Genomic DNA, 9,269 nt, shown 5'->3' with positions numbered 1-9,269 from the left:
GTTTGTTTCGTAATTATTAAAGTGAATTAGTATTAAAATGCAACAAGATGTTGCAGAAGTTACTCCCAACAAAACAAGGAAGTGATTAGCAAGAAAAGTAATTTATTAATTAACACTACAATTTTAGTATAAATGTTAAACCATGCCTCTTCTAACATAATTTCGCGCAAATTACATTAATCAAAAATACCTAATTAAACCATGCCTTTCTATTTATTTTACAATATAAATGATAATAATTGTTACATTTTTAAGTTAAATTAAATACATGTCAAAACGTATAAAGTTTTTTAATGGCACTTTAATAGTTTATTATAGCAATCCATTTACTTGCAACTTGTTATGTAGTTGAGATAATATTTACCAATTTAATTGACGTGGTATAGATATGTCTTCGATAAAAATTCTGCTTTACCCGAGGTAAATGATAACCTCCCGGAGTGTTTTACGAATAGTCATATCTGCGTATTTTATTATGTTTACCCTTAATTATCCAATTCCATTCTTTGCTCAATAAATAATAATTTTATTACTTATAAGGATAATAAAAATCAAGCATTTGAATAGGTATATATTTTTTTTAATTACTTAATAAGAATAAACGAATAATTGATAATGAGCTAAAAAAATAACTGCTGTAAGACTGAATTCCCTATGTAAATTTTAATTTTAAATGCCATTTCAAGTCATTTTAGTTTCAAAAGCGGCCAAGTCAACACCTTAGTATCAAACACGACCAAGTCGTGTATTCAAGCTGATTTTCTGACAAAACTAAGCATCTTCAATACAATTTTATCTTTTCAATTGTCTTATTGGGAGTATAGGAAGCTGTATAGATTGCATTAAAATATAAAGTCATGAAAATTTAGTCAAACAAACTTTCGCCTCTCCTGAAAAACAAAGTGAACATGGCTTGGCCGTGTTTGATAATGAGCTCCTCACATCTACTTGAATTATGGCGTTGTCGAGTATCAACACAAAACAATCAAAAATTGCATCTTACAACCTCATTTTTTAAATTTTAATAACTCCTTTGCGAAATAGCGCCGCAGGCTACTTTTTTTACTCTTAGAGCAAATTTGTGGTGTGTTTATCTCACATATCTGATTGACCCACCACGCCGGGCCTCCCTGAGCCTAGGCCCCTAGGCTATAGCCCTGTCAGACCCCCCCCCTTATGGGGGCCATGGTGCTAATACTTTGATACAAACCTACTCTATTAAAGTTAGCCATCGTATTAAATTTATTACTTTATCACTTAAGCGGTCGATAAGTAAATAATAGACCCACAGCTGCAGTAGGTAAGTATAAATAGAATAACTTAACTTATTTCTCAAAAAAAATGTTCCACGTTCCATTGCGTCTTACAAAAGAAAGTGACAAATGGCATTTTTTAATTAATTGAAAGCATTAAACAATTCTAGGTTCTTGATTCTGTTCATGTGAGGAATTTGGGCATACCTACATCAATAATAATTAAATTTATTTAATAGACATTAATTAAATTTGGTACCTATCAACACCTACCTACACGAACATAGACCGCCTGGAGGATCGTTGGTTTCTGTCGCGTGGGCAGTGGCGGCTCTAGCATCTTTTAGTAAGTGGGGTCAGATGGCGTAAAATATCTAATAAGTACCTACCTAATCAATATTAATCAAAGCGTAGAAAACATATTTTTTGTACCTATTACTTCATCTTCATATTATGCCTCCTGCGTTCGAATGAATCTTATTGCTACAAGGAAAACAAAAATAAATAGTCTTTTCAAGGATACACTCGCCGTCAACCATGTTTTTTTGGTAAACCGTTCGGAGTTAAATGCTTTTTTTTGTTTTGATTAGTTCATACACAATAACAAAATCTGTTGACGGTGACTGGTTGGTGAGGTCCTAATCGTTTCACTTCTAGTTTGTCGTCAAATGTCAACTTGTAACTTATATTTCAATAAATAAACCACCTAATTCGTCATAATACCTAATATTATTTATCAAACTTATTTAACTAAGGTGAAATTCAACTATCCACAACTAGTAATTTATAATTAATATTTAAATAATACAAATTAATATTGATTTAATTAGCTTAAATAGCACATACCCTCTGTTATTATTATTCAAGATATTATTAATTATTACATTTATTTAAACACTTACTGACAAACTAACCATTAAACTAAACCGGTGGGTCATGGGATATGAATTTACAGCCGACCGAAAAGATAACTTCATAATATATTATAATAATAATACGCCCACTATTAATTGCCAACTCACACTTATGCATGACCTATCTGCTACGGTGTCCCCGGTCCAGCATCGGTACATGTGGGTAAAATATGCATCGCACGAAGATGGCACGTGCAAAGCGGTCTACAGATGTACTTATTATTCAGCTTCCTTATGAATTTTGAGAACCATAACTGGCAATCGCATATAGCATCTCATAATATAAACATTGCTTTGATTTTAAAGGGGCCACCCAATTTGGACCCCAGAAGTATATTTGTATTGTACTATATCGATAGAGCCAAAACTCACATAGAGCATTAGGGTTGGGCCAAGAAACAAGAATCAAGGATGGGCAAACGGTACAAATAAAATATATAATTAATTTATACTTAACAAAGTTAATGTATTGTGGCAGGCTTGTGTAACATGAATATGAAATTGAATATTAATTAAAGAATGATGTGGGTGACTGTCCCCTCGGTCTCTTAAGGTAGAGCCGCCCTTGCGCGTGGGAATAATATTAGGGAGGTAGTGAGATATCCCGGGTCCTGTGGTTATCTCGGGTTGTTGGTAGGACCCGGGATTCACAAAAATTAAACTAAATTGCTATATGTTTCATAGTAGGGTTAAATGAAACTCGTTTAATTTTGGTCGATTTATATTCATAGATTACTAATGTTAGTTACACTTCCAAATGTTTCATACTCTTAATTTTAGTTTAGTTATTAATAATTATTATCGTTCACAACTCTAAATTTATGACCTTTCACTCCGTATCCCATTTTTCACTTCCATGCTCGATTTGTATTTGTTTAACCCTCCGAGTCATGAGGGCCGATGTTCCCTCTTTAAATTGGCACCCTAGACTGACTTTTTTTCATCGAGCAGTGATCACATTCTTCTCTGACATACTATTATTATAATTAGATACAATTCTTACGTGCTAAGACGTATATGTCGTACATTTTAACAGTAAATCAAGGAATTTCGGACGTACGTACGCCCATTGTTGACTAGGAGGTCAGGTGACATGGTTATACCTAACAATTACGTAATTTAGACGATCGAGAGAGGCCCAATAATCATGGGTGTAACAGTAGGTACACTCTGAAAATGAACATGATATTCTATCAATGGAATATTTAGTACCAGTTTTCTTCTCTAATAATTCACTTGAAAACTTATTTGGCTATTATGCTAGATAAAGCTTATATACTCTACTGACTATCGTTTTGATCTTTTTAAGACATCAAAACGAACATAAACCTCACAACATAGGTAGGTACTGTAACCAAAAAGAGTAGCTATTGTAAAGTGTTGGTCTATGACTACGTATCTTAAAACCCAGGAAACACAAAATTAATGAGAACTGGCTAACTCTACCTACTTGGTGATTTTGAAGAGAAGGTTGATGTTGAGTGTGGAGAATTATGGGAAAAACTTAAACACATTGTAAAGAATGTATTATTTTCAATAGTTAGTTATGTGTGTATGATAATAATATGCATTAAAGCTTGTTACGTAAATGTAACGTTGGTGCATGCCTTTTAATATTGGGGGCCGTTGGTAGACTTTGTTAAACTTGTTCAAAACCTTGGCACGAAATGGACTGGAGCGCGCCGAAGCGGAGTTCCGGTAATGAATTCCTCGAATCGTGGGTAAATTAATTTGACTCTCTGAGTTATGCACCTACGCCCCATTACAAAATATTAAATTTAACACTTCTGTTATTTTTATACAACACACTTACCAACAGTGAATATATTGATACATATTTTATGGAAATTTTTCTATTTCGAGCACTGTTCAAAACATTCGTCCATTGCGAAAGATTTACATTGATATTTATTAATCAGTTCTGTGGCAAGTACCTAAATCCGGTAAAATTAATTTACATTCATTATATTATTAAGTAACATGTCGTGTTGTATCGTATGCGACGTTGTACTAACATAACCCAGTGATCGGCAAACGGTCGCTCGCGTAGCATATTTTCTCATTAATATAATATTATAATAACCAATTTATTTTAGTTTTGTCGATTGCATTCACTGAGTGAACAGCTCTGCCAAAGATTTATAACCTTTGTTACAAATTGTTTTAGAGCCTACGTAACGCGCATTTGTCTATGTTTTCGGCCATTTTGCTGTAACTTGACATTCGCGCGCCAGAATATCGAGGGCTTATATTTTAATATCTTCTATCCCACAAAACACTAATTGTGCAGGAGCCTAAAAAACTATCTGTCTGACCATTGCCCACTGAAGAAGGCAGCCGATACATTACATGAATGGTCCTACTTTTCGCCCCTCCCGTTGTCTATGGATGAGCTGTTAATGTCTGCCATTGTCTATAGAGTGCTCATACTGATGCGTCTGCCGTGTTCGCTTGTCGGAGTATTCTTAGTTTCAGATTATTTTAACGTATCTTGAAGACCTTGGAGTTCATCTGATTTAGTGGTTATGTGTTATTAATAATTGGAAGTGACGATCAAAGTAAACTTATTCTGTGTATAATAATATCATATTACACTAGGACGTTTGTCAATGTCTCAATCGATTCTAAACGACAATAACTAATAACTTATTTATACTTTTCAGTCATTATAGAATACCAAACTCTGCTTGCAAGTACGTTATCAATAAATAGTATGGCAGTGGACCACTCGTTGCGTGTGCATAAAAGTTATGCTCAGGCTTTATTAATCTAAATATGGCGGTGGTCTGGCTTGTGAAATGTTATTCTTACATATTTTGATAAATACAGAGTAACTAAAAAACTGACAACCTATTTTATTAGTAAAACGAAATTAACATAAATTTACAAATTTCACTCTAAATATGTGTGTTAGGGGTTTTACTGTGAACAGAATATGTGGGATAGAGTGTTTACAGATTATTGTGTATTAGGTAAATAAAATAAACTTAATAATACAAACATACATTACCTTTATTTCAAGCATATTAGGTATATTACATAGTGTTTTAATATGTAAGTACCTACATAATTAAATTAAATGTACTATTACATGACAATAATTAAGTAACATAAAAAAGCTAAATAAAAAACAATACGTTTAATAATCACTAAATTGAGTAAATACAGTACCTAGTTTGAGCATGGATTAACAAACATGTGAAAAAGTACAAATGTACGCTCAATAATAATGAAGGTATTGAATCATTATCTACATTTTTAATCAATTTGTATTTTTGAATTATCGGCTCATTCAAAACTATCATAAAATGCATGGTATTCAACAGGTATAACTGATTTCAACTCTTGAAGGTGTTTATCTTAAGAGGAGCTGGATGTAATTGTTTAAGATTATAGCTTCCTTGGCAAGGTTTAACACGAATTGGAAAATCCTGATACTCGACATCAAATTTTATATTGTAAGAAATATTTCTATTTGGTGTGTAAAGTAAGGCACGAAAATAAGAGACGGTTGGATCATTATTTTTAACACGGCCCGGCCTGATGCTTGGATATCGTTGACTTTTTGGATCAGTGTAGTCTTTGAAGAAGTCATGCATTAGATATTCAACATCAAATGGCATGTTTACTTTCTTCCCATTTATTTCCACAGTCTTGCGAGATTCTAGTCTCAGAGTTACATGGTTTCAAAAATTTCTTGCCTCTGATGGTCTCGGGACAGTTTCTGAGAGACGATATTATGTAAGCCACAGATGAGCAGCTTGGTCCCAATTTTCCAGCAGCATTGTGCTTTAATAACGCCATTCTTTTTTGTGTATCCCATATAAATTTTTACCTTGGATAATATACGCCTTCGACAGGTCCCTGGTGACACTTGTTTTGATCGGGTTTTTATTTCAATCTCTTTTGTTAAAGCCTCTTACTTGGCTATCTGCTAAGACACAATTTGTCTGCTCTGTCATAACTCTGTCAATATTGGTAGAGTGGAAATTACCATTTTCCTTTTCACATGCCAACGATTCTTCAACTTCTGCTACTACAGATGCTGGTTCAGAGTTCACACTTGCATGACCATTGCGAGAAACATATTCTTGTTCACACGTAAACTGTATTTCAAGTTCATAGCAAGCACCGAATTCTAAATCCATTACATTTTTATCACACTCATACGTCATCTCATCTTCTATTGCAAACGTAATCGGCAATAAATTATCAGCATAATATGTAGAATTTGTATTTTCAGAGGGTATTAGTTCGCCTTCATAGTATGGCGGGAAATGAGATAGAGATTGTTATATTAGAATATTTTGTTACTGTTGGAATAAATTTGTACAAATGTATATCCCACTTAACTGGTCGACCCCCAGGCTAGAGCCAGGCCATAGGGTATATCAATAGTTCACTCTGTGTGTTTCCATCTACTTTTATTTATGTTATTTTCTTTCTTATTGTATTATTAACTCACATTGCTCTGTATTTATATTTCGAGAATTTTTAACAGTTATTTTATGTAATGTCGTGAACGCTTTAAATTTGTAATTTGTTATGTTCATTATATGCAAAATAAATAAATTTGAAATTCAATTACCAGAGGGATATGAGTTTTCATTATTTTGTAAAATAAAGCATTTGGATCAGACAAAAAGCCTCAGTATATCGACCATAGATGTATCTGTATTAATGGAATAAATTGGCATTAAAAAGTCAATTCCAGAAAAAATGTGGGATATGGGGTATTACATAATATAAGCCGTCGATATTACTAAGTGTCCCGATGTTTTTTAAATGTGCTTTTAGTCACACGATGTTAAAATAAATGATAGATAACTCATATGAGACATTTATATCGTATTATTATTATAAATAAAAATAATGGATAATATCCCAAACATTGGTAAGTAAGTATAATATTATAATATTCCTTCGAAAATTAACGCAATACATTTTTTATTGGCTCTAAATTTCTTGGGCTTATGAGAAAGACGCTATTGAAATATAATGTTTTAATCAATGACATAACATATGAAAAAGATTAATTATTACTATTGAAAAAGGACAGCTTGACTCTATTTGTGAATTGTGTTGGTAAAAAATTGTTCACATTCATAGTAATATTCAATATAATTACAATATATTATTACGAAAGTGATAAATTCTGTGTCTTTTCAGATTACCAGGTGTCCCACAAGAGTAATAACATAGGTCACATTTAAATGGCTTTTCACCAGAATGTATCGTTTCGTGTATTCTCATTTGATTAGATGTTTTAGAAGAGTAATTACATTGGTCACATTTAAATAGTTTTTCACTAGAATGAAACATTTTGTGTAATTTCATAGCACTAGATGTTATACAAGAGATATTACATTGGTCACATTTAAATGGCTTTTCACTAGTATGGGTCATTTTGTGGCTTACCATCGAACAAGATATTATACATGAGTAACTACATTGGTCACATTTAAATGGCTTTTCATCAGAATGATTTATATTGTGTAATTTCATCTCACTATATGTGTTCGATGAGTAGTCACATTGGGAACATTTAAATGGTTTTTTATTAGAGTAATTTACTTTGTTTAGTTTCAACGAAGCAGATTGACTGCCAAAGTTTTTTCTCTTATTACGAGATTTTTTATCAATTTTGTTTAGATTATTGAAATCAGTAGCAATTATTTCATATACCCCCAATTCTTTTTTAATATCTTGATCGTCAATCTGTATTTCATCGTATGGCTCTTGTACTTCTAGGCTCTTCTCTGACAATCCCAGACTAGCGGAATAAGGCAATGCAGTAGTTGCAGGAATCAACTAAAAGAACGTGGAGTATTGCATTAACATGAAGTCAAAACAACACATAAATATGAGAAAACAGTATTTTAAAAATCAAACACCTTAAATACATGTAGCAGTCTTCACATGCAAGGATCATATAATGTTGAGGAAAATGGGTGTGTTGATTAATTACATCGCTATATTTATTTCAACTGAGTACGCAAAAAACTTAAATAAATTACTTTTTAATTAACGCATTTAAATAACATGCTAATTATATCGAATGGCCAATTAATTAGTATACAACAGGTGTTCCGTCCGCGTGGAATGGATTAATATTAGGATACGTATAAGACCTAAAGCTACCACTTATATGAAATTTGGCAACATATTATCATTTGGAGAATTCATAAAAAACCCTTTTTCTTTCGGCCATGTCCGATCCTAATATGATCATATGGATAGAGGTTTGTATTAACAGATTTTGTTTTTTACGCGAAATGGATGCCAGCCACTTGACAAACCAATCCTACAGCAACGAAATGGCGAGCGCCGACGTTTTTCAACTAAAAATTATTTTCGACAGGACTCCCATCACTCATATAAGGGGAAATAAACCGATTCTCAGATTTTCGTCGTGAATCAGTGAAGTTTTTTTTTTATTATTAAGCTTCGAAGTCTCAATTGAGTCTTGTTTAGCTTTACTTTTAAACATACACTATTAATACATATTATTACAGTAATTACTCATACAGTTATTACAATACAAATTTACAGGAGAGGAAAAAAAAGAACAAATACAGTTTAAACTTGTAGGCCACACTCACTCAGAAACACTTGGATACACTGGAACGCCTTGATATTCGGCCGAGCCAAAAATATCGCAAGATCCAGTGGCAATTAGTACTTTTGTTTACTTAAATCTTTAAGAAGCCGCTGTCTCCGGGTATCAATATCTTCAGTCTCACTTCCGCATCGGCACCCAGGGTTATTTATTATACCCAAGCGAACCAGGGATGAGGCAAGATTACAATGATCCGCTCTACAGCGATTGATTCCCTATTTAGCATTTTATTGGTATACCATGATTTGGTTTCAGAATTGTAATAACTTTGAATGTACTTTTTCCCTTTTGTTAGACCTTGTTTTTTTAATAAATTATCTGTTTCAGTTTTGGCTATTTTATTGAATGTTTCAAAAAGTCTGTATACGGTATGGGGAATTTATCAATGCTCCTCTCAAGAGTTGCTGTTTTTGCAAGGCTATCTGCGTTCTCGTTCCCCAGAATTCCAATGTGTGAAGGAATCCATTCGAATGTAATAATTGT

This window comes from Rhyacophila brunnea, unplaced genomic scaffold, assembly GCF_057557595.1.
Source record: "Rhyacophila brunnea isolate RB1 unplaced genomic scaffold, BYU_Rbru_1.0 scaffold_16, whole genome shotgun sequence".
Lineage (NCBI taxonomy): Eukaryota > Metazoa > Arthropoda > Insecta > Trichoptera > Rhyacophilidae > Rhyacophila > Rhyacophila brunnea.
This window is presented reverse-complemented; position numbering follows the sequence as displayed.